Here is a 25,297-nt window from a genome sequence, read left to right as displayed (position 1 = left end):
AGAGTGGGTTGCCATGGAGTCCGAGAAGCCCTTGGAAGGTAGCAGTCAGAGTTGCAACCCACATGCTTCCACGGCTCCCAACACACCCATGTGTAAACACAGCCCCCAGGCCTGGGCTCCGCCTTCTCCAGGCCCAGAACAAGGCCTCCTGGAAGGCAAGATCAAACCAGTCAGAGTCAGGAGACTGGGCTGTGTGACCTTGGGTGGATGCTTCTTAGAGTTCCAATTTTCTCACCTGAAAAATGAGGATGGCAATGACCTCCTTGTTATAAGGTACACAGACAAAATCACAAGTGCTGTGCGGGAAATACAAGGCGTTGTAGGACAGCCTCGTGGTTGACCATGGCCTCCAGAGATGGGGTCCCTGCGTTCAAATTCCAACTCCACCACTTCCCAGCTAGGCATTCGTTACTAGGCTACTCACTTAACTGCCGGCTGCCTGGTCTCCGCACATGCCTGCGTCAGAGGTAAAGGCAGCCCCTGACCTTGTCAGACAGAGGAGAAGGGGAGGGGATGGAAGGGAAACTGAGGGCGGGTCTCAGTTACCAGGGCAACCTTACATCTACCTGGCAATTTACAGTTTGTAAACACCCTTCTTCCCCAGGATCTCTGTTGTTGCTTTTCTGCTCCCCTCCCCGTGTGTGGTTCACGGTGAGGGTTAATTGTCCAGTGTAAATAGATGAGAACTCCAAGCAGCTCAGAGGCAGGTGACTTGGCCAAGGTCACACACCAAGTTAACAGCAGAGTCACAGCCAGCATCCAATCCACCAAAGCCTGCTGGCTCTGGGCACCTGTTCCCACAAGGGGAAGAGGTGAGACCAGCAAGAGTTCACAGGGCAGCGGCTGCCACTCCCCAGCCCACATGGCCTGGCAGTCTCAGGGCAGGGCACCCCCGTCTCCAGCTGCAGGGATGCCTCCGTGCCCCCCGAGCCTGCTCCAGACTCCCGCCTGCGTGCCCCACCTCAGTGGCGATGCCAAGGCCAGGGGTTCTATTCCCATAGGAGCCCCCCCACCTTCTACTTTCTTAGATACCTAAAGCTCAGTCCCGCCTCAGGGTCTTCACCCACGCAGTTCCCCTGGCTGCAGCTCCTCCCCATCCTCAGGTTTCATGATTCACCCTTCAGCTCTCAGCCCCATACTCTTTCCCCCGATTTCTCTATCCTCTCATCTGAAGTTCTCCCTAGTATTGGCTCTCATCACCCCATGTTCTTCTCCTTCGTGGCTCCCACTGAAGGTGTCATTCTCGATTTACTTGGGCGGGGGGACGGTTGTTGAAAGGCTATCTGTCATTAGGTATCAGCTTCATGGTGGGGAAAGACCCCCATCTCTTTGGTTCATCCCTGAACATCCACCCCTGGCGTCAGCACTGAGTATAATAGGCATTCAATACATGCTGTCTGAATAAGAAGTAAATGAATACATTGTTCAGCCATTTGAGTAGACGCGCAATAAATGTTTGTTAAACGGATGACCCTCTTTCTGAAAAGGTGCAGTAATTACTGTCATAAGGACACTACCAAAATAAACATTTTTCTTTTCCTGACTTCCCTCATGCCTCTGCGGGACTGGATATAAATAACACCTTGCATTTGTATGTAACAGAGTAAAAATCCAATTCATGTCAGATCCCACATATTCATCTTGTGAGGTAGGTAGGCAAATGTTGCTGTCGGATGGTTCCCAAGGAGAATAAGCAATTTCCCCAGCTTCACATAGAGGTTCATAGAAGTATGGAGAGCAAAGTAGGGCTATCGGTGCTGCCCTGATCAAGCCAGACCTGCAGCCCTTCCTACAATGCCAAAGGAGGGTGGAGAAGTCTGGGAATGATGCCTTGCTGAACAGTGAGCTCCCTGAATGAAGGATCGTGTCCATTTTCTCCATCACCTGGCCCAGAGCCTGGCACATAGAGATGCATGAAAATCAGCAGCTAAATCCACAAATGTTATTTTGCATGGAAAAGAAAATGGGGGGGGGGGTGCAGAGAGGAGAGAGGTTTCATAAACATCTAGAAAGCTATTATATGGAAGAAAGAAACTTATTCTGGGACCAAAATAGATACCCTTCTCTCACCAAGAGTAGTCCAAATCCACTTGGGCTTCCTCAGAAGAGAATGAGTTCCCTGTCAACCAATGTAATCAAATTGAGTCTGAATAACCATCTCTGGCTGTGACAACACGAGGCCTCCAGGCTACACAGCTTCCTGGGCTTCCATTTACATGTGAAGAATGTGTGAATGATGGCTCAGATGCCTGGGCAGAGATTAGTATCCAGAGAGCTGTGTCCAGGGTCTGTGGACTGCAGGGCCCCATCCAACCCCGAGAGTCTGTGGTTCTGCCATCTGGGTGTAGAGAAGGGTCAGGATCCACACCCTGATCTCCTAATTCAAAGACTTCAGCCCCAAGCACATGAGGCCTGGGGTTCAGGACCAGAGGATCTCACAGCTCTTCTCCGAGCTTTTTGGCCCTTGCTCTCCCAATATGACCATGCTGGGGTGAGAAAACTGAACCTCCACCCTTAAGTGTGGGTTCCCTGGTACCCACTGTCCCCTCGGTGCCTCTTCCTCTTCATCATCTGGGCACACAGTCTCATCCACACACAACTCCCAAAAGTCTAGCCAGGGTGCTGGGGTGGCTATTGCCCTGAGAGCCCACTCCCCGGTGCCACCACCTCTGCCAGCACGTACCAGCCCCTGGGCGGGGAAGGACAAGGGTGCAGCTGGAGGGAGGCCCAGCTGGACCTGAGCCAGAAGAGAAGAGGGAGGCAGCCATCGTGGGGCTGCCAGCTCCCCGTCATCTCCGAAGGCCATCTGATGCAGCTGTCACCTCTGGCCCTTCCCTCTGGGTGGGCACTACAAGAGAAGAACTTTCAAAGAGCCACACCAAGCAAAAGGGAAATTCATGAAGGGGATGGCAGATGGGGGAAGCCAAGCAGGAAAATGTTCTCATTTCCAGCCTCAGCTTTACTGATCAGAGGCCACTGTTACACCTGCACCAGCACAAAAGACCCAGTGGGCTTGAATCCAGTGGCTAAATCCCAGGGCCAGGCTTCAAGGTCTCTGGGGTGAAGAGACGGAATGGACCCAAGAAGTTATACTGTAAAGGCCAAGATCATCCCTTCTGCTACTAGGGATTAGTGAGCAAGACTCCAGCCTTCTGGGGGAGGGGCGACTTTGGCTTACCCCAAAGTTCCCTCCTGGCAGACATTTAAATTGCCAAATACTACAAGCTGCCTACTAGCCCCACAGAGACATGGAGACATTCATCCCCAAACCCTGCTTTGTGGGCCTTCAGGGAAACTTCTGCCAGGAGGACACGGGGGAAGAACAGGAAGATATAAAGTGACATATAGAGGCAGAAGGTTAAACGGCAGGGCACCCAGACCCTGCCCTGGGTTTCTGGGGAGAGTATATTCCTCTGGCTGGGGACACAGGAGCCTAAGGCTGTGTCTCATCCCCACAAGCCAGGGAGTAAGGGACGTGGAGGGGACCACCGGCCATATTCCCTGCTGATGGGATGCCTTGGCCATGGACTTGGGCAATTGATAAACCTAAAGCCAACCCGCTTACATGGGTTGGGAATGCCTCGATTGTGGAGACTTAAGTTGGAGTCTTCTCCTAACAGGAGGATAAGGGGACACAGCTGGCTTCAGATCAAGTTTTAAAGGAGAGAGGGTACCAGTATCCGCTGACTAGGTCTCCCCTTCCCACTCCCCTATACCATCCACTCTCCATCCCAGCAAGCATGCAAAGTAACACATTACCTCCTCAGGTAACAGAGCTACAATTTAGCAGGAACCTTCTGGAGACCAAGCAATCACCCAGGAGAAGCTCTCTAACATGAAAATTCTTGGTTAGTCCATGGGAGGGGTACCGAGAGGCCCTGAGACATAGCAAATTGAGTGATGCCTTTTCCCTAAGAAGGACACCCTCAGCTAACACCACGCTGATAGATCCACTGCTTTTTGGGGTCTGGCACAGTCTCTAAGAAAGAGCCCTAGCTTTGCCATTATACCTAAGCTTGAATTCTGTTTTCTGGTTCTTGGTTGAAGGACCTCTGGCCAGTGACATGAACCCTCCATGCTTCTGGCGCCTCATCTGTGATCTCAGAAACGCACACCCCTGTGCAAGGCACTGCCGGAAGATCACCCATCATGATGCTGGCATGCTGCGGGTCCTACCACGTCCCTGTCCTCTGCCCCCCAGGTATGCAGCATGTGTGAAGGAAAAGAGCTAACCTCTAGAATGAAAACACACTGGAATATGTTCATCATTCCAACCAGCTGGGAAGCTGGGGAGGGAGAGGGCCACTTTGAGGGAAGGATATTAGCAGTTCCAGCCAACCAGAAGTCCCTCATCACCTTTAATTCTCCCAGAGGGAGCCTGTCCAGGTTGAGTTATCTTCTGTCGGCAAGAAAAGCAGCTCTGGCCCTTTTAACCCAACACGGATCATAGAGCAGAGAAAATATAACAGCCCCAAACCACTAAGCACTCTCAACTAGATTTTCCCAGCGCTGCCAAAGAGGCAAGCGGCAGCCACAGTTAAAGGAATGATATGTATATTTTCTGGAGGAAGTGGGAGATTGACGCGGTAGGGAACTCAGGGGAACTAGCAGGGCATCAGCCCACGTGACCTTAGATGTAAGCCCCGGCCAGGGCAGCCCCGCCAGGAGGCAGCCACTGAGTCAGGAGATAAGTCAGGGTTTCTGGAGATGGGTGGCTATGCTGTGGGCCAGGGCACAGAGCACAGGGATGTCCCATCTCTCTCCATCATCCGTCCCCTTGACTGCTATGTTGGTGGGTTGCCTTAACATATGCATGAAAATTGCAGGTCTCATCATTCACCCAGATGGTGGAAGCTCCCAAATTGTTCCTCCTCAAGAGACAGCTGCTCCACCGCTGGGCCATATGGCTCCCCTTGCTCTGCGTCCTGCTCTGGGAAATGGACCATTTTCCCCAGGCAGTTTCCCAGATCAGAATCATCTCTCGTTCTTAGCAGGCAATTAACAGCTCCAGCCGAGGCATCCACGCTGCTCCATGCGTCGTTTGTACATGTGTCAGACTGGCATTTCAAAGCTCAGTCAAGGTAAATACAGGGGCCGAGGCATGGTGGCTTTGCCTCCTACTCAAAGGGAAAGTCTACCACATCAGAGGGAGGCTGCCCAGGAGTCAGCTCACCTCTTCTCTGCTCGTACACTCTGAATTGCAGGCTGGAAATGACTTTCAGGGCTCATACTGTCTGCCTTTGATATAGGCTCATTTCAAAACAGAGACAAACAACTGTCCACCTCCCACCATTTGAATTGTGAAGTTATTAGCAAAGACTTTTAAGATGAGCTTGTGATTTAGGAATTTGTGGACCTCCTCAATGGAAGATTAAAAGCACCAGAGGGCAGAGAAACTTCCTGTCACTAGCGGGCTAGGTCCTCCCACCCCTCTCTGGGACAGCTGTAGGCTGAACTCTTGATGATACAGATGTAGTACTTTTTCCTTTTTTTAAATTGAGGTATAGTTGAGTTACAATGTTGTGTTAACCCCTCCCGTATAGCAAAGTGATTCAGTTATATTATATACACATCCTTTTTTATATTTTTTTCCATTATGGTTTATCATAGGATATTGAATATAGTTTCCTGTGCCATTCATTGTTTTTTATCCATTCTATGTATAATAATTTGCATCTGCTAACCCCAAACTCCATTCCTCTCTTCCCCCATTCCCCTCAACAACCACAATCTGTTCTTTATATCTGTGAACTTGTTTCACAGATAAGCTAATTTGCGTCATATTTTAGATTCTACATATAAGTGATATCATATGGTATTTGTCTTTTTCTGACTTACTTCACTTGGTATGATAATCTCTAGTTGCATCCAAGTTGCAGGAAATGCATAATTTCATTTTTTATGACTGAGTAGTATTCCATTGTATATATATATACCATGCAGATGTAAACTTTCTATCTTTGCTTTCTAGGTGGGAATACTGTAGTCCATGCTGCACCCTGGAGCCAGCAGAGCGTGACTGGGACCTCATCATTCACAAAGCTCATCTGTTGTACACTTGACGTCTCCACCCACTTTGTAACATGCACTGCGTACTCAACAATATGTATCTGCTATTCTTTCTGACAGTTTCAGACATTCTCTTTAAAGAATCCAGGGAAGGGGGCTTGTGTACTTCCCAACCCTTGACTCCTTCCCAGATCTGAACATTGTGATTCCTTTGCCTTCGGCCTAACAAAGAAGTTCTCTAAGCATTATCCTGCCATAGTGGCTAATGAGAGTTGAAGTTACTCTCTTACTTACTGTGTGTCAGGTACTATTCCAAGCATTTTATATGAGTTTACTCACCTAATTCTCACAAGCCTAAATGGAAGTTACTATTATTATTCCCATTACACAGATGAGGAAAGTGAGGCTCTGAAAGTAATTATATAGGTTCCCCAGGTCAGCTTCATCCCATCAGGCAGTAACTAGAGTAGCACCTGAGCAGGACAGGTGGTCTGGCTGGGGAGTGGGTGACCTGCAAGGGTCACACAGGCAGCGACAGCCAACAGCATATCAATTAGATCCTACCAACCCTCAAACTCCAAAGATGTCAGAGAAGGCCAAACGTGGCCTTGCTGTAGCTGAGCCTGCAGGCCACTGGCTGTTACAGAATGGTTATGAGCGTGGAACTGACGCCAGATGCTGGGATTGACTTCCGGCTGTATCGCTTCATTGCTGTGTGGCCTTGGACAAGTTCTCTAGCCATTCTGTGCCTTCGTTTTCTCTCCTATAAAATGAGAGTGTTCACCCTACCTACGCCATAGGGTTGTTGTGAGGATTAAAATGAGTCAATATGGGAACGAGCTGGGGGAGTGACGCTGACATAGATACGCTACCGTGTGTGACATAGATAGCTGGGGGAAGCTGCTGCAGGGCTCCGGGAGTGCAGCTCGGCGCTCTGCGATGACCTGGAGGGCTGGGATGGGGTGCGGGGGGCTTACGAGGGAAGGGCGACATGTATCGATAGAGCTGATTGACTGTTGTACAGCAGAAACGAACACAGCATCGTAAAACAATTACACTCCAGTAAAAATAATAAATATAAGTACGTATATAATGAAAAGAAATGAGGTGCAGCGTACAGTCTGTGCTGGATGAGTTAGCTGTGATGGAAACATGGGGAGAAGGAGAAGATTGCTATTTCTACCGCCCGGTGGGCACACTGGGGTCATCAGGGGCTGGTGATTACATAGCACCATCACGCTGTCTTACGGGACAGGGCAGAAACCCTACACTGTAGGCAAAGAAAGAAACCCTCTGAGGGGAAGGATGTGTCTGAGTCACTCATGAGTCAAAGGGCAAAGCTGGGCTGCAAAGCTGGCCCCTGACCTGAGCAGAGCCTGAACATTAAGACAGGGAGACTCTGGCCACAGGCAGGGAGCAACCTCTTACAGGTAACCTTCCTGTGGACTCCCCAGGCCTGGCTTCCTCCACATCAGTGCACTAGGAACCTGGCTCCATCTCTTCCTAGCTGTGCCGTTGGGCAAAGTCTTCAACTCCTCTGAGTTTCAGTTCTACACCTGAAAACAGAGGAACTGGGGACTTCCCTGGTGATCCAGAGGCTAAGACTCCACGCTTCCAATGCAGTGTTAGTCGCCCAGTCGTGTCCAGCTCTTTGTGATCCCATGGACTATAACCCACCAGGATCCTCTGTCCATGGGATTCTCCAGGCAAGAATACTGGAGTGGGTTGTTGCCATTTCCTCCTCCAGGGGCTCTTCCCTACCCAAGGATTGAACCCTTCCAATGCAGGGGATGTGCATTTGATCCCTAGGCCAGGAACTAAAGTCCCACATGTTGAGTGGTATGGCCAGAAAACAAAACAAAACAAAAAATAACACAAAAAGAGGAATGTTCCTGGAAAGTCACCTCGAGGAGAAAATGAGGTCACATATACCAAGGGACGCCAAAAGTGTGCTTCTGTCCATCAGTCCCTCTTTGTGAAGGTGAATATCCCCAAAGAAAGTTATCTAGGATGTGTCCCAAAAAGCCCCAAAGAAGTTTCTCCACCTTGCCTGGTGCCCACCTCCCTACCTCGCCAAATAATGAAGTCTTTAGGAGAAACTACGCTGGCCCTTTGGTCCTGGCCCCAGGAAGCTCAAGAACCTCTCACCCACACAGAACTTGTCAAGAGTGTGCCAGGAATATGGATGCCCCCTACCTTGTAACAAAGCAAATGGCATTTCCAAGGGCTGTGACTGGTTCATGATTCTTTGCCAATCACGTTGCCTCTATTTGGTTCTTCCTACAATACACTTGCTCCTTGGAAGGAAAGCTATGACAAACCTAGACAGTGTATAAAAAGCAGAGACATTACTTTGCCAACAAAGGCCCATATAGTCAAAGCTATGATTTTTCCAGTAGTCATGTATGGATGTGAGAGTTGGACCATAAAGAAGGCTGAATGCCAAAGAATTGGTGTTTTCAAATTGTGGTGCTGGAGAAGACTTGAGAGTCCCTTGAGCTGCAAGGAGATCAAACCAGTCAATCCTAAAGGAAATCAACCCTGAATATTCATTGGAAGGACTGATGCTGAAGCTGCAATACTTTAGCCACCTGATGCAAAGAGTCGATTCATTGGAAAGGACCCTGATTCTGGGAAAGATTGAGAACAAGAGGAGAAGCGGGTAGCAGAGGAAGAGATGGTTTAGATAGCATCACCAACTCAATGAACATAAATCTGAGCCAATTCTAGGAGATAGTGGAAAACAGAGCAGTCTGGTGTGCTGCAGTCCACGGGGTCGCAAAGATTCAGACACAACTTAGCGACTAAACACGAACAAACAATAACAATTCTTTTCACTAAGAACTGTAGGTGCATGTTTCTGTCTTCCATACTCCCTCAGCCTTAACTTTGCCCACTGACTTCAAAAGGAGAAAAGCCTCTGCCTCAGTCACCATAATCGGTGCTCCCGTTTCAGATGTTCAGAGCCGATAGGTCTCTGACGTGACGGATGGGCGAGCTGAACCCCAGAGCGGTGGGTGCCCGCACGTGGCTGTGTAGCAAGATCACAGCCGCGTGGGTGACAAGAACTCCACCTCTGAAAGCTGGGTCAGGGCTCATCACCAGCACCACGGTGGCCTCAAAGCCCAAGGAGGTGGCCCCCCTGTTCCAGGCCAAGTCCAACTCCTCTCAACCCGGGATCAGTGACCCTCTCTGCTTGGAGCCAGAAGCCAGTGTGGAAGAGAACTCTCCGAGAACAAATGCTTAGTACCCTGGACTATTGGAGGCCCTCCAACCCAAACCGTCCCCTCAGACACCAGATGGCATTTGACTTTAGGGCTGAAGACCTCAGCTAGATTGAAACGCAGCAACAGGCAGAGAATGTAGTTCCAAACTTGAGTCTTGCCTCTGGGGTTTCCATGCAGAGAGGCAATTAAAAAGGAGGAGGGTGTGCTCTGATTAGAAAAAGACTAAGGCAGCCACTGCCATGAAGCCACAGAGTTTGCTCCTGGGCTCAGGCCTGCCCCCAGGATGGAGGAAGGAGCCCTGAAGAGGAACGGGGATCGCAAGGTGAGGAGGAAGAGAGAGACACAGGAGACCCTGCGTGGCCTCCTTCTGCCAGGCCCAGCCCTGCCCCATCCGCCTCCCCAGAATCAAATTGGCGGCAGTGCTTTATGTAAGTCTATTGTACAAAAACAAGATTAAAAGGGACAAGCAGAACAAAGCATCAGTCTCCCTAACAAAGGCCCTCCACTTAGTAAATTAGCCCGCTCTTTCCACCTGACACACTTTTAAAGGGAGATCTTCAATTACCAGGCGCTGGCGGGGCAGAGTCACAAAAGGTCTGTCCAGTGACTCTATTCTCCAAGTCCCTAGCAGGCACTGCAATGGCTTTATGTAATAGAGATACTCATCTAGTCCATATAATTTGGAGAATCCTTTATGGAGGACTGAAGGGCGTTGGAGCCCTGCGGTTGTTTCAAACAGATTTTCTGCAGTTCGTGCATTTACCTTGCCAAAAGCTGAGCTGAGCAAACAAACAGAGTCCTCTAAATCACGCCTGCAGCTGATTTACTATCAGGCCTCCGCAGTTTATTTGGTGGACCGAAACTTGCGGATAAACACAGGCCAAAGCCTTGGTCCCTCTGCCTGGCCACATCAGAGGGAGAGGGGCCGGCTTCCAGCTGCCCCCTGAGACACCACTCCCCAGCTTCCAGATTTGGAACATCCTCTTTGCTTCTCTTTGGTCAGGCTCAGCCCAGGGTAAAGGTGGCTAGAGGGTCAGTTTTTTGTCTGACCAGGGATGGGAGGCCACCTCCCTGGCTTTTGCCCTTGGTTCCAGGTCTGTCTCCATCCGGAGGAACGAGATTGATAGTGTCAGTCAGCTCCCTCTTCCCACTCCATCAGGAGCAAAGATGCGAATCTGGCTCCCCAGGTGACAATTCACCGCCACTGGCTGCTTGCAAAGGAGAAGGAGAAAGCGAAGTGGGAAAGGATGATGGGAAAGGTGACTCTCAGGAGAGCGGAGGAGACGTGCGCTCAGATTCTCAACACACACAAGCAGGCAGATCTGCACTTGACACGGGGGGATGGGGGCCCTGTCCACGGGTGACACACACACACACACACAGCAAGTGTGTACAAAAAGAACAGGCACGTGCACACACAACACACAAGAGGGGAGCCCTTCCCACCCAGCGAAACCAAATACTCATGAATATACATGTGCACATGGAATAAAAGAGTTCTTCCGCAGCACTTGCCATGGGCTTGGTTAGCACAGATTCACTTATTTAATCCTCCCAACAACCCCATGAGGAAGGCAGTCTTGCTACACACTTCACCATGGAGCAATCAGAGGCCTGGAGAAGCTAAGTAATTTGCCCAGGGTCACACAGGCAGGAGGCAGCAGTCCAGTTCCAGGGTCTGTGCTCATGACCTTCACAGTGTCAGGCACTACTTGCCACACAGACGCTCCTCGCAGGGCCTGGGAGCAGCATTCACATAGGTAGACTCACAGCATCCCACAGGCCCCCCAGCCAGATGCTCCAGCTGAGATGCCCCTTCCTCAAGGGTCCAGATGTATCACATCTCCAGGTCAAATGAGACCCAGGTGCTCTGGTTCGGGGGAGAAGGGGATCAAATATTACAGTAGTGAAATACTTCTGCTCTGGTTGGTAGGTGGTTGCTACTACTGCCCTGCTCCCAGCCCCGCCCTCCCCATCCACCCATAATCCAGCACGTACAGGATTAACCATGGCCCCACAACAGACCTCCAAGACTATTCCATTCTAACCTATTAGTATAAGTGCCATATCTGTCGTTAAGCATTCTCATGCTCACCCCCAGAGTTAGACAAGGTAGGGACGGTGCCTACAACAAGGTGAGGGGACCTGACCCTAAGGGCTGCCCTGAGAGTTGGCTGATGCCTGGCCCGCGTGGGAGGAGAGGCTGGCCATCTCCCTCGGCCTGCTCCCACCCCACCCACTTGACAGGGAGCTGATCAAAGCCCTTCAAAGTCAAGTGTACTGAAGTGGCCATGGCGGGGAGGCGCCAAGTCATGATTTTCACTCTCAGTGAAGCCACTCAGCTGTCCTTAATCAGAGAGTCAGCATTCGAGGAGATGCAGGACTGCAGGTCCATCACCACAAACCCCAGAATGGCCATTTTCTGAAACCTCCCTGCTCTGAAGGCAAGGAGCCAGGATGGGAGGAGGAACTTTACAAACCCAAACCAGAAAGCTGCAGGAAAAATGTTGCTGCCTCCCCATGACCAGGAGGTCAGTCCACCCCAGAGTTGGTCTCCCGGGCTCTGGAACCAGAGACTCAATCCCCACAGAGCCCCAGAGCAGGGTCCCCAGACTCCACACACACACACATGACACTAGGCTCTGGAGTTCTAAGGGAATGGAGTGAGTGGAAATGAGGACCCTAACTGGGGCAGGCCACCCTTCACTCTGGGGTCTCAGGCCCTGCCCAGAGACCACTCCTTTGGGTGTCCTTGGAGGGCCCCAAGGAAAAGCCAGCCTACGTGTGTCCTCCTTCTAATGAACAAGGCTGCACAAAACATGTTCCCTGCTAGGCCCTGGGCTGGGTGCTAGGGATACAGAGGGGTCCTGAGCCTTCGCTCTCAACAAGCTCACCATTCAGGGAGAGGACAAAAAAGTTGACAATTTTAAGGGCAGTTGTGAGGGAAAGGGGCTGAGATCATGACCTAGAGGGAAGAGGGAGGTATCCATGGGGCTTCCCAGGGGTCAGCAGCTCTGCACTCAGTCTCCAAAAGCCTCCAGGGAGAAACTGGGGACACGGGACCAGTGGTTCCAGGAAACAGGGGCAGCCTGTACACAGTCCCTGAGTGTGAATACATGGAGGATTCAGGTGCCAGGGTGGTGTGTAGAGGGTCAGCAGACCCAACAGGACCCTGGGGAAGTGAAATACAGAATGACAAGGAGTCTAGGGTACAGCATTTGGAGAAAGCAGCAGCATTGTTGGGGGAGTGGGAGAGGTGGGGGCCAGTCTTAAATCAGGGAAGGGAAGAGAAGGAAGTATTAAACCAGATGGGAGGGCGAGGCAGAATTGGAGCAGCTGGGTAGTAACTGATCACTCAGTATTTTCTGAGTCCCTACTATGTGCCTGGCACAATGCGAAGAACCATGTAGGCCATTAGTTGTTGTTCCTTAGTCATGAAGCTGTGTATGGCTCTTTGCAACCTTATGGACTGTAGCCCTCCAGCTTCCTCTCTCCACGGAATTTTCCAGACAAGGATACTGGAATGGGTTGTCATTTCCCATTCCAGGGAATCCTCCCGATGAAGGCATTGAACACACGTCTCCTGCATCTCCTGCATTGGCAGGCAAATTCTTTACCACTGAGACACCTGGGAAGCACTCATATTCTAGTTAAAGAGACAGAAAATAAAAAAATATTGATAGATCCTATGTCTCTATGTCAGGTAGTGACAATGCTAATTAAAGGAGAAAACTAATTAGAAAAGATACCTGCACCCCAATGCTCATAGTAACACTATTTACAATAGCCAAGACATGGAAGCAACCTACATGTCCATCTACAGAGAAATGGAAAAGATGTAGTATCTATGTAAATGAAATATTATTCAGCTGTTTAAAAAAAGTGAAATAACACCATTTGCAGCGACATGGCTGGACCTAGAAATGATCAGACTCAGTGTACTCAGAGAAAGACAAATACATGACATTGTTTATATGTGGAATCTGAAAAGAATGATACAAATGAATTTATACACAAAACAGAAACAGACCTAGAGACACAGAAAACACACTTATGGTTACCAGAGGGGAAAGGGGCAGGAGAGACAGATTAGGAGTTTGGGATTAAGAGACATACACTGCTATATATAACATATATATACTGACTTTTTGCAACCCCACGGACTATAGAGTCCATGGAATTCTCCAGGCCAGAATACTGGAGTGGGTAGCCTTTCCCTTCTCTAGGGGATCTTCCCAACCCAGGGATTGAGCCCAGGTCTTCCGCGTTGCAGGCAGATTCTTCACCAGCTGAGCCACAAGGGAAGCTCAAGAATACTGGAGTGGGTAGCCTATCCCTTCTCCAGGGGATCTTCCCGACCCAGGAATCAAACTGGGTTCTCCTGCACTGCAGGCAGATTCTTTACCAACTAAGCTATCAGGGAAGCCCATATATAAAATAGACAACCAATAAGGACCTCCTATGTGTCCTAGGGAATTATACTCAGTATTTTGTAATGAACTATAAGGAAAGAATCTGAAAAGACAGAAACACGTATGTATGTATAACTGAATCACTTAACTGCACGCCTGAAACTAATACAACATTGTATGTTAACTATATTTCAAAAAAAAAAACAACCACCAACAAAAAAAACAGGATAAGGGCCTACAGAAAGATGTCAGGGAAGGAACAGCTATCTCAGACGTGGGGTCAGGAAGACTCTGATAACATGGCATGTGGGAAGACACTCAGTGAAATGGGGAGTGAGCCACGTGGTGTCCAGGGGAAGAGCATATGGGCAAAGGGAACAGCAAACAGGGCTTCCTGCGTGCTGAGGCAAGAACCCGAGGAGAAAGAGCAAGGAGGCCGCGTGGGAGGAACAGGTCACAGTTAGCCGAGGCCATGCCCTGCAGGGCTTAGTGCACGGTGTGAACCTCAGAGAAGCAGCAAACTCCCACCAAGGACCAGAAGGAAGTCAGAGGTGGTATTCTGTAGATGTTGAGGGAATTCAGAAGATGCAAAGTGAGAAACTTGAAGCAGTTTCCAGAGAGACGTGGGCAGTGAGGCTGGGGACAGGTTTGCTATTTCACAGGCTTCATATAGCCCAGGACACCAGAAAGGGGACTTAAATAAATGCCTGACTACTCTGACACTAATAAAGGCTTTGCCTCGGAGGCTGCCCAGTCCGGACAGCAGAGGTTTAATTACAGCTGCAGCTGGTAATTAAGAAGCAGCACCTACATTCTTCCATGGCTGCATCAGCACAAAAGACCCTGCCGGCACTTGGTATAGGTGGGGGCGCGGGCGGGAGGGGAGGCCTGGCGGGGAAGCTCGGGCCTAAGCCAGCAGAACACAGCCTGCCAGGCCCCAGATCGCCTGTGTCTGCGGACCAAGGCCGGGGGCACCGCCACGGCTTACCCGCCCCTGCACACACCTCCTAACTTGGCTTTATTCCCTTCCCACGGTTCTCCACACTGCTGCCCCTGGACACCACAGTGAGCCTGTCACTGGCTGCTTCAATGACCTCCCGAAATTGTCCAGTCTCCTCGCTGCAGAGCTGAGGCTCCAGACCCACCTCACCCTGGCCCCTGCTCCCACCACTTTTTTGTCTGTGCTCCTGCTGATCCTGTTTGCTCTTTCATCTCGGCTCTGGCTGTCCCCTCTCCAGAGAATGCTCTCTCTCACAAATATAATACAAATAGCAGCACCTAACATTTACTGAGCCCTTACTCCATGCCAGGCCCTGGCCTAAATGCTCTCCTTGTGGTAACTCATTCAATCCCCACGACAGCCCAAAGGGTAGGTACTTAACGCAGCTCTATCTTATTTTACAGATGAGAAAACCAAGACAGAGAGGGACAGAGAGGTGGAATCGTCTCAGCATGGCACAAAAGGCTTCAAAACTCATGCTCTTCGCCATCGCCCATCTCTTGTCTTCCTGCCAAGTTCCTGCTCATCTTTCAGGCTCAGCTTGAAACCAACCTCCTTCAAAGAATCTTCTTTGATCCCCCTGGCCTTGGATTCCCCAGATAAAATTGTTTGCTTATTCCTAAGAGGTCTCTCAGTATTTGGGGTAGAAATAGAATGAATTCTATTTCATTCATTCGTTCTGTTGGTCACTCACTCAATAATTATTCAGTACTAAGTGCTAGGTCCCGCATGTAACCCGTGTAGTAGAAGACATGATTCTTCTGCTTGGGGAACTCACTTTTGAGTGGGAGAGATGGACAGGGCAGCAGCATCCCAACCAGTGGAATGGAGTGACCAAGGGGACCCAGAAGCTCTGAGTAAAGAGCACATGGAACCAGCTACCATGTGGCTTCCAAACCTCCCAAACTACCAGGGGCTGCCCTGGCATCAGAAAATGAGGAATCCCAAACAGGTGCTAACAAGATGGGTGTCCAGAGAATCTGCTGGGCCTTGGGGTGCCTGGACCATGAATTAATTTACTCATTCAACAGTTATTTACTGAGGGCCTGAAAAGCACTCACAGGTGAACAATAGCAAGCCTTTGGCACTTGTTTTTCCCTCCACATGAGTTGTTTGGCAGCAGGGTTAGGCATCAGTATTGTATAAGTTGGGTCAGTGTGTATCAGCCGCTCTAGGCATCGTAATCAGTGCTCTAAGCCCACAGATGCAGGAGATGCTCATGGCCGCACTGGCTTTGGCCACTAACTCATTGAGGGCCTGCTGAGGCAGCACGATAGCCATTCTTTCCCCTCCACCAGCCTGGTGACACCCTCTGTGTCTTTGCTTGCTTGTTTAAAGTGTGATTATACTGTGCTGGAATTTTTGAAAAGTTAAATACACACACACACATATATAACCATTTTTTCCCACTAGACTCCATGCTTCTTAATCACCTCTCTATCCCCAGGACTCTGTAGTGCCCTCAAGGCACAGGTATCGAGTAAGTGTTGATGGATGGACAGATGGAAAGGTGAGTGCTATTCTAGGAGCAAAGCTCAGCACCAGGTGTTGGCGACCCAAGGGAGCAGCACCAGCACTGTTTCTGGTGATGACGGCCGGCAGGATTCCCTGGGGAGCCCCTCAGAGGATCAGCAGAGAATTATTTTACCTAGTATTTATGTGTTTCAGACAGAACCCACGGCTCTGTGTACACATGCCTGCACACATGCACACGCAGCAATCCCCCACTCACTACCCTGATCCTGGCACCCATCAGACCCATTTAGCAAAATTGTAAAATCAAACCAGTTTATCCTCAGTCCCTTCCGTTCCCTATAAACCTCTCCACCTGCCCTCTTATCTCAGCCCACTTTCCTCTCCTGGCCATAGGTCCCTCCTGCCAAGAGAAAACCCACTGCAGGAAGGGAAAGTACAGGATTGGAAGCTGATCTCAAATCCTGGGCTGAGCTTGTCCATGTGGGTGCATCCCGGGGCCTCACTCAGCTGTGGTTTCCCCTGCTCTAGAGGGCAGGCGGGCATTTGTTCAGTGTAGAAGTCACGTCCGACTCTTGCAACTCCATGGACTGTAGCCCATCAGGCTCCTCTGTACATGGATTTCTCAGGCAGTTAATACTGGAGTGGGTTGCCATTTCCTCCTCCAGGGGATCTTCCCAACCCAGGGATCGAACCTGCATCTCCTGCATTGGCAGGTGGGTTCTTTACCACTGAGCCACCAGAGAAGCCCCCCCCCCCCCCGTAACAAAGGCAGGAGCAATAATACTCACCTCTCCAGCCTGTGAACACCAAGTGACACTCTGTATGGGAAACGCTGGGTAAACCACCAGAGGTTATACTATTGTTTTATTACATTGTTGGAAGTTAGCAATCTTAAATGTCTCAGGGTCTGATTATAAAGCCCCTGATTCTGCCACTCACTATAAACCAGGGGCAGTTCTAGACACAAGATGAAAAGTGCTAAGGTAGGCACCCCCGCTACAAAAACGCCTCCCAAACATAATGAAAATATTTTTAAAATATATACCTGAACTCCAATAAGAGAAAGGTAAATCCCTAAGTGTGAGAAAAGGGTAGAGGGAATTTATGAGTTGCAGAAGGTCAGGTGCTGAAGCTAAGGGAATGTCAGCCCTGGCTAGCTTCTACCCCTAGTCCTCAGCCCAGGCTGGGAGCATGGTGGTTAACACCCACACAGGCAGGCTGGGCCTTGGGAGCTGCCAGCTCCAAGGATGTGACACTTGAAAATGCTGCCTAACCAGCCTAGGAAAGAAACAAGGGTTCTGGATGAGGAGAAATGTCTCCCGTAAGAAACAAAAAACAGGAGTGGGGACTGGGGAGTGACTGCTTACAGGGTAAGCAGAGTACAGGGTCTCTTCAGGAGTGACGAAAAAGTTGAACTAGATAGAAGTGATGGTTATACAACACAGTGAAAGCACTAAATGCCATTAAATTGAATACTTCAAAACAGTTTATGATGTTATGTGAATTTCACAATTGTTTTTTAAGAGGGGAAAAGACTCTAATCCTTCTCCCCACAGTGTGGAATCTCAAACCAAATTATCAGAACAAAGACTGGTCTTGAGTCAGTGAAAACCATTAGTGTGCCTAATAAGTAAATGCAAAACTAGTGTGCTGCAACCCAGGACATGGGGAAGGGAAAAAAGGTAAAAAGGTTCATAGAAAAAAAAAAAGAAATAATTACAACCTATATGAGGAAACAACCCATGATCGGGGAGAATCAGCTATCTCCACAAACAGGAGACCTGATTTTCTAAGAACTTGATCTAATAGGACTAATAGTTCAAGATAGAACTATTTGAAGAGACTACAAAAGGAGTATGTTTAAAATAATTAAGGCAATAAAAGGAGGATTAGAATTTATAATGAAAAAATAGGACACTACAGGAAGGAAACAGGCAGATCTTAAAAAAAACAAAACAGGTACTAGAAATGAAACATCTCATCATTGGAATTAAGACCTCAAAAGACAGGTTAATTCGCAGAACGAAAGAATTTGACAAATGGATCGGAGGAAAATGTCCAAGATACAGCCTGGAGAGATAAAGAGATGAAAAATTAGAGCTTAGGAGAGACAAAGGCTGCAGTGAGACAGTCCAACGCTTTGGAGCTCCAAAAGGAGAGAACCGGAAGGATGAAGGAAAGGAGATATTTGGAGAGATATGCCTGGGAACTTTCCAGAACTGATAACAGACATGACTCTTTAGCTTGAGGAAGATGTATATACCTCTGAGCAGCCAACAGTATTAATAAAAGTAACTCCACACCCAGACACAATCTAGGGAAACCGCAGAGCACTGCAATGACCCAGTCCAGAGCGCAACAGAAAAACATCCTCAGACTACTGAAGGAAAATGACTGAGAACCTGGAATTCCACCTGCAGCTAAACCACCAACCAAGAGTGATGGCAAAAGTAATGGCATCTTCAGACAAGTTAAAACATTAGAGTCAACCACTTCGTAGACCCTTCTGGAAAGAAACCACAAAAAAAGACCCTTCAAGAACAACTAAGCTGAACCAAGAAGGAAGAAGTGAGAGGCAAGAAGAGATGGAAGCAAAGAAACCAGTCAACAGGAGTTAAATTTCAACGTAAATGACAGCTGACTGTACAAAACAACAGCAATAGTAAATCTGAGGTACCTAAATCCCAAAATGGCACAAGGAGGGACTTCCCCGGTGGTGCAGTGGTTAAGAATCCACCTTCCAAAGCAACAGGACTCGGGTTCAATCCTTGGTCAGGGAAACTAAGATTTGCACATGCCACGGGCAACCAAGCCCTCCCGACGCAGTTACTGAGCCAGTGTGCCCTGGAGCCTGTGCCCTGCAACGAAGGATCCCGCGTGCTGCAAATAAGACCCAATGCAGCCAAAAACAAGCAAGTATTTAAAACTTAAAAAAAAAAAAAAACGCTTTAAAAAATGGCGTGAGTTTACTGGAGTAAGTCTTATGCGCCCCTCAGGTTCCCTCCTGGCAGCCAACCTCCTGGATCTTCTGCTGTGGCCCCCTCCCCCTCCGTCACCCACACACAGACTGACCCCTTTGGGCCTGGGTGGTCCCTCTTTTGGGGACAGTTCAACCAGTTTACCCAAGTATGCTGAGCACCTCTCAGTGAGCTCAGCCCATCAGCCATATACCTGGAACTTCTGGCTGATCCCTCCACTTCTGGATCTGGATGAAATCCACACAGCAAGGGGGAGGCTTTGGCATTCCCAGTGGCCACTGAAAGGGCTTCACTACACAGTCTAGAAGTTTGTGGGGTGGGGTAGGGGGGTTACGTCCCCCTGGGGGAAACTCTGACCAAGGGGAGATAAGAGACATGGGGGTTGTATAGAGAAACTCCCTCCTCGCTGGCTACTCTGAGACGTGCTCTTCTCCCATCAGGAGAAGCCCTAAATATCAAGGGGATGCACCTGTTGAGAACCCTCTAGGCTCTTGGCAATTTACCAAAAGTGGAGGTCAGCACAGCAACCATGCCTTAGCATAACTAACATCAGTGGTTTTCAAAGAGTGATCCCATTATAGCAGCATGAGTATCACCTGGGAACTTGTTAGAACTGCAAATTCCCCAGCCCCACTCCAAGTTTTCTGAATCTGAGCCTCTGAGGCTGGGGCCCAGGGGTATGCATGGTAACAACCCTTCCAGATGATTCTGAGATTAGGATATCAAGTGATCAGTAAAGCACTGTGATTACCATGGCATCTATGCGGCACCTGTGATAAGGATTTCTCTACTCACTAAACACCTCTGGCCCTCTGACTTCAAGGTCTGCCTGAGCCCTCTTTGTTGTTTAGACACTAAGTCCTGTCCAACTCTTTGCAACCCTATGGACTGCAGCCTGCCAGGCTCCTCTGTCGATGGGATTCTCAAGGCAAGAACACTGTAATGGATTGCAATTTTCTTCTCCAGGGGATCTTCCCAACCCAGGGCTTGAACCTGCATCTCCTACAATGGCAGGCGGATTCGTTATTTCTGAGTCACTGGGGAAGCCCATGCCAAAGCCCTCTACTCTCTGTCAAATCAACCAGCAACATCGCAGAAGGTGACTACTCCATCAACCCGGGTCCTGGGGTGATGGTGATGTTTTCAAGGAGCAGGCCCCAGCTGGCCCTCAATGGACATGTAATGTGAACAAGACATAGAACTTCATTGTTTTAAGCCACTGGGATTTGGGTGCTGTTTGTTACTGCAGCATAACCCACCTCATCAAGTCTGATATGGGCCAATATTTTCAAAGAACAGAGCTTCCTAAAATGCCCACTGCCCTATCTTGCAAGAAAGGAGAAAGAAGGAAATGTGTTCGTACTCAATGATCTTCAGGAAATATTTGATACCTGGATAACCAAGAGTGGCCAGGACTCAGCTGTCTCTGTAGATAATGGGAGGGGAGGGGTAGCTCTGGTGCAGGTGGTTCTAGAAGGACTGCCAAGAGCTCTGGGATGAGGATGGCAATTCTGGGCCAGAGGAAATGGTACAAAAAGGAGAAAAATAGGCCAACCTGCATCTGTACCAAGCGTTGTGCTTTCTAGGACACTCATTTATTGTTTCACCTTTCCTCCATCCATGCACAGGCATGATCCATCCTATGCCACGGGTGCAGAAAGGCAAACGGACTTGCCCAAGATTACACAGCAAGTTGGTGGCAGGATCAGCTAAGGCTGTCACTCCCAAGTAAGTGTTCTCCTAGCACCTGCCAAGAAACAGGCTCCAGGAAGATGGTTTTGGAGGGAGGTCAATATCCCCCTGCCCCTTCCCAGAGCACAGGTGATGTTCTTGTACAGGGTCCCAAAGACTCGGGCATCGGATGGGTTCCCCCCAGGCTCTGGTGAACTTGGAGGTTTTCAGGTTTACAAGCTTCTCATCTAGCACCCAGCATCCTGGCCCATCCTTCACCCTCCCACTACTATTTCTTCCTCTCACAAGTTCCCAGACTTGGGGCCTCCACTCTTTGTGGAAAAGTGACAAAGCCCATAGGGGACTGGCTGGTTCCCTCTCCCTTTTCTCCCATCACAATAAGCAGGAACAGAGTCCTGGGAGTGGCTAACACCTACCTGTCATGGGCTGAATCGTGTCCTGCTAAAATCCATCTGTTGAAGTCCTAACTCCTGGCAACAGAGAATGGGACCTTATTTGGATCTCACAGAGGTAGTCCGGTTAAAATGAGGTCATCAGGCTGGGCCCTAATCCAGCATGACTAGTGTCCTTTAGTGGGGAAATTTAGAGAAGAAAGTCATGTGGAGAGTAGAGTTATGACACCACAAGCCCAGGAACTCCCAGGAGCCAGGAGAGAGGCCTGGAACAGATCTCTGCTCACAGATGGTCCCTCAGAATGGACACCCTGATGCCCTGATTTCGGACTTCTAACCTCCAGAACGAGCTTCCCAGGTGGCAAAGTGGTGACGAATCTGCCTGCCAATGCAGGAGATGCAAGAGACACAGATTTGATTCCTGGGTCCGGAAGATCCCTTGGAGGAGGGCATGGAAACCCACTCCAGTGTTTTTGCCTGGGAAATCTCATGGACGGAGGAGCCTGGGGGGCTACGGTCTGTGTGGTCGCAAAGAGTCAGACATGACTGGGAACCTGAGCACACACACAGCCCGCACAAACTCCAGAGTGGAGAGACAATACACTTGCTGATTAAGCCACCCAGACTGTGGTGCTCCGCAACTCTCGGCCCTGTGACCTGCTCCTCATTCCTTGTTTCCCGTCCATCCTAAAATCACCTCCATGGACATCCCTCTCTGCACTCCATCCCCCCAGTGTCGGTCAGCACATAAATTACAAGTGCCCTAGCACCGAACTGGCCCCCAGGAAGATATGGGGATGAACTTGAAGTAGGTAGAGTTGGCAGCATCAAAGGCTCTAGATCGAGTCTGTAGACCCAGGTTCAAGTCCTAGCCCTGCCCCGGTTGTGATTTGGGAACCCAGGAGAAGTCCCTTCCTCACTCTGGACCTTACTGTCCCATCTGTATTGTGATAAGATTGACTTCCATGATCTTAGAGTTTCCTTCCGGCTGTGAAATTCTGCCATTTTCAGTCTAGATAATATTTTTTTGCAATCATTTTTGTACTCTTCCCTAGAAACTTACTGTTATAACCTCACCTCAGGGTCCACTTGCTTCATGAACCTCTTCCCTCACTCCCATGACCCTCCACAATTTTTTTAATAATATTTTATTTATATTTATATATTTGACTATGCTGGGTCTTAGTTGCAGCACACAGGATCTTTGATTTTTGTTGTGGTGTGCGGAATCTTTAGTTCAGGCATGCGAACTCTTAATTGTGGCCTGTGGAATCCAGTTCCCTGATCAGGGATTGAACCCATGCCCTCTGCATTGGGAGCACAGTGTCTTAACCACTGGACCACCAAGGAAATTCCCCCTACTCTCTCTCTCTCTCTCTCACTAGTCCAAACCCATTTCTCTTGAACAGGCCCCATTAGTTAACATATTTGCAAGGCAGGATAACGTAGGCATTTAATAAATACTGGGTTGAAACAGCCAAAATGCCTTCCTCTTCTGCAGCTGATTTCTCATTAATGCTCAACAAGTGGGTGTGGCTAAAAAGACAGCCTCTCCTCTTAACTCCTTTATACACCCTGTTTTCCAGAGATGCCTGTCAAAGCACGGACAACGCTCTGTTGCACATGTTCATGAACCAGACCGCCTCCTCCCACCAGGCTGCAGGCTCCCCAAGGCAACAACCATCACTCCTTGGTGTCTACATTCCCCAGCATTTGCATAATAGGAAGCAACAAACATAAGTGGAGTGGATAAACACAAGCATATGGCAGAAACTCTTCACTGTGGTCCAGAGGACCCCATAAAGGTTTCAAGGGATCCATGAACGCACGGAAATTGTGTACAAAGGGCTGTGTGTGCACGTAGGTTTATCTACGTGGTATGCATTTGCCCAGCGAGAGGATCAGTGGACTTCTGAGAAATTAAAAGTCAAGACTGAAAAAATGTGAAGACCAAAAACCAGGAAGTGGGGAGGTGACACGTATTAGCCCCTACCCTGTGCTGTACCTGGAGGTGAATGTACCACTATTCCCGTTTTGCACGAGTGGACACTGAGGTTCTGAGAGGGGCCATCTTAATTCCTGGAGAGAAGCAGCATGTCCAGAGTGGCTCAGAGAAGACTCGAGCCAGGCAGCCCAGAGTCAAATCCTATCACTTGCTAGCTGTGTGATCTTGGTCACGTTTCTTAATGGCTCTGTGACTCAGTTTCTCCGTCTGTGAAATGGGAGAACTAAGGGTAGCTACCCCAGAGGGTTGTTGCGAGGAGTTGATGCCTTAATGTATGCAAAGAGATCGGAATGGTGCCTGACATGGGGTGTGTAGGCTGAAGACAGTGATGAGGAGGACAAAGAGGAAGATGCTGGGAGGGGCAGAGCTGAGATGCAAACCCAGGCTATGTGACTCTTGCCCCTCGGAACCATCACCCAGCGTGCGCAATACCCCATCTCACTGCTGAAACTCTGTGGTGCCCTCCTAGGAAAAGCCTCCAGCCCTGAAAGTGGCTTTTCTAGCTTGGCTTCCTGGACGTGACAGGCCTGTGGCACGGACACAGCAGGCAGTCTCTGGCTGTTACATAAGGCGAAGGTGAGAGGCTCTAAGCTGCCCTTCCTGGTCAGCAAGGCTGAGCCTGTGCAGTCAGGACACTCTGCTTCTCCCCATCTTCATCTTCCAAGAGCTGTACCAACATCCACTAACGGAACTTAGAAAGGTGATGTGCTCATCCATTCCTGGAGCCCTTGCTGATGACCAAAATTCCTTTATAATTTCTTTGTGCCCTGAGCGCCAACGGGCCACTCACATCCATCCTGCTCGGGCTTAATGAGTCCCGTGTCCGCCCCACACCTGATTCTCACTCTGCTTGAGCAGCCAGCAGCAGCAGTAAAGCCTTGGTCCTGATCTCACTTCTACACCTGGGTCCCCTCAGTGGCCCTCTCGCAAGGGAAGTGTCGACTTAGGCCTTGTTCCAGCCCAGTCCTCTGGCCTGCTCCTGGCGAGCAACCTTTTGGGGTTTGCCTTGGGTGAGTATCTTTGTACTTTTCTTGCGAAACCATCATTATTGAACCCATTTGTGAGAGCATTTTTCATTCTTCCCTATAATGCAATTAGGATCGAGTTTCTTCAGCATTAGGGGAGATGTAACATCAGTAGGGGAATATTGTCATTTCATTCCCAACATCAATACGCCCACTTTGCCCAAATTCTCTGTCTGGTGCTAACTTGGTTTACCCTCTCAAAAGGCAAGGAGAATACTAAAAAGGAAACTCACCCTCCAAATTAAGAGGCAGAAGCTTTGGGGCTGGATTCTTCTCTCAGCCATTAAACAGGGGGCTTCTAGCTTTTCTGACACTCCTCTTCAGTGGAGGGAACCCCTAATGCCTAATAGAAAGCTCCATACTGGCCCTCTCCATTGTTCAGGGGTGAGTAGGAAAGAGTCCCCTAGAGCCCTACAATCATTCTTCCAGAGAGGTTGAGTGACTTGCCCTACAATCATTCTTCCAGAGAGGTTGAGTGACTTGCCCAAAGCCACATGCGTGTGAGGCTGAGACCAAACCCAGAACCCAGATCTGCAGGCTCCTGGGTGTCCCCTACTGCAAGACAGTGCCCTCTACCCACAGGTCTGCAGCTGCCAGAAACCTAGCCCTCATCTCTCTGGGGACACCGAGGCTTTGGTTTTCTATAGACAAAGAGGGGAAGAGTTGACAGGTATCTTTCATGAACCTACCTTTTCTTCAGTGTTTCCCAGTCCTTTCTGGAAATCCTCCCAATTACTGGAACCAGCCTCTTTCTGTCTTATTCTTGCCATGCTCCTTCTAGGTACTACAATCTTGCCATCCAAGGATCTCACCTTCCCTGTTTCCTCTCCTCCATCCATCCATCCATCCAACCACGCATCTCTCTACGTCTCCATCCACTTATCCACTCAGCTCTTCCTTCCTCCCTGCTCTGTGCCAGGCCTCAGCACTTCTTTCCCATTGCTCCTCAGGGCACCCACTCCAGAAAAGTTCACTACTCTCCTGACCCTATCAAAGCCTAGAACTGACGTGCTCACATCCACCCTCTTAGGAGGCTGATCTGATAAACAAATTTGTGCTAAGGTGTTTGCACCTGACCCAT

The 25,297-nt window shown here is 49.4% G+C and overlaps 1 protein-coding gene across 1 annotated transcript in view; it reads right to left on the bottom strand.

Moving 5' to 3' along the window:
• MEGF11 (multiple EGF like domains 11) overlaps positions 1-25,297 on the bottom strand; it is a 379,572-nt gene that overhangs the window by 215,229 nt on the left and 139,046 nt on the right. The window lies entirely within an intron of this gene.

Source organism: Dama dama, chromosome 12, assembly GCF_033118175.1.
Source record: "Dama dama isolate Ldn47 chromosome 12, ASM3311817v1, whole genome shotgun sequence".
In the NCBI taxonomy this organism is placed as follows: domain Eukaryota; kingdom Metazoa; phylum Chordata; class Mammalia; order Artiodactyla; family Cervidae; genus Dama; species Dama dama.
This window is presented reverse-complemented; position numbering and strand designations above follow the sequence as displayed.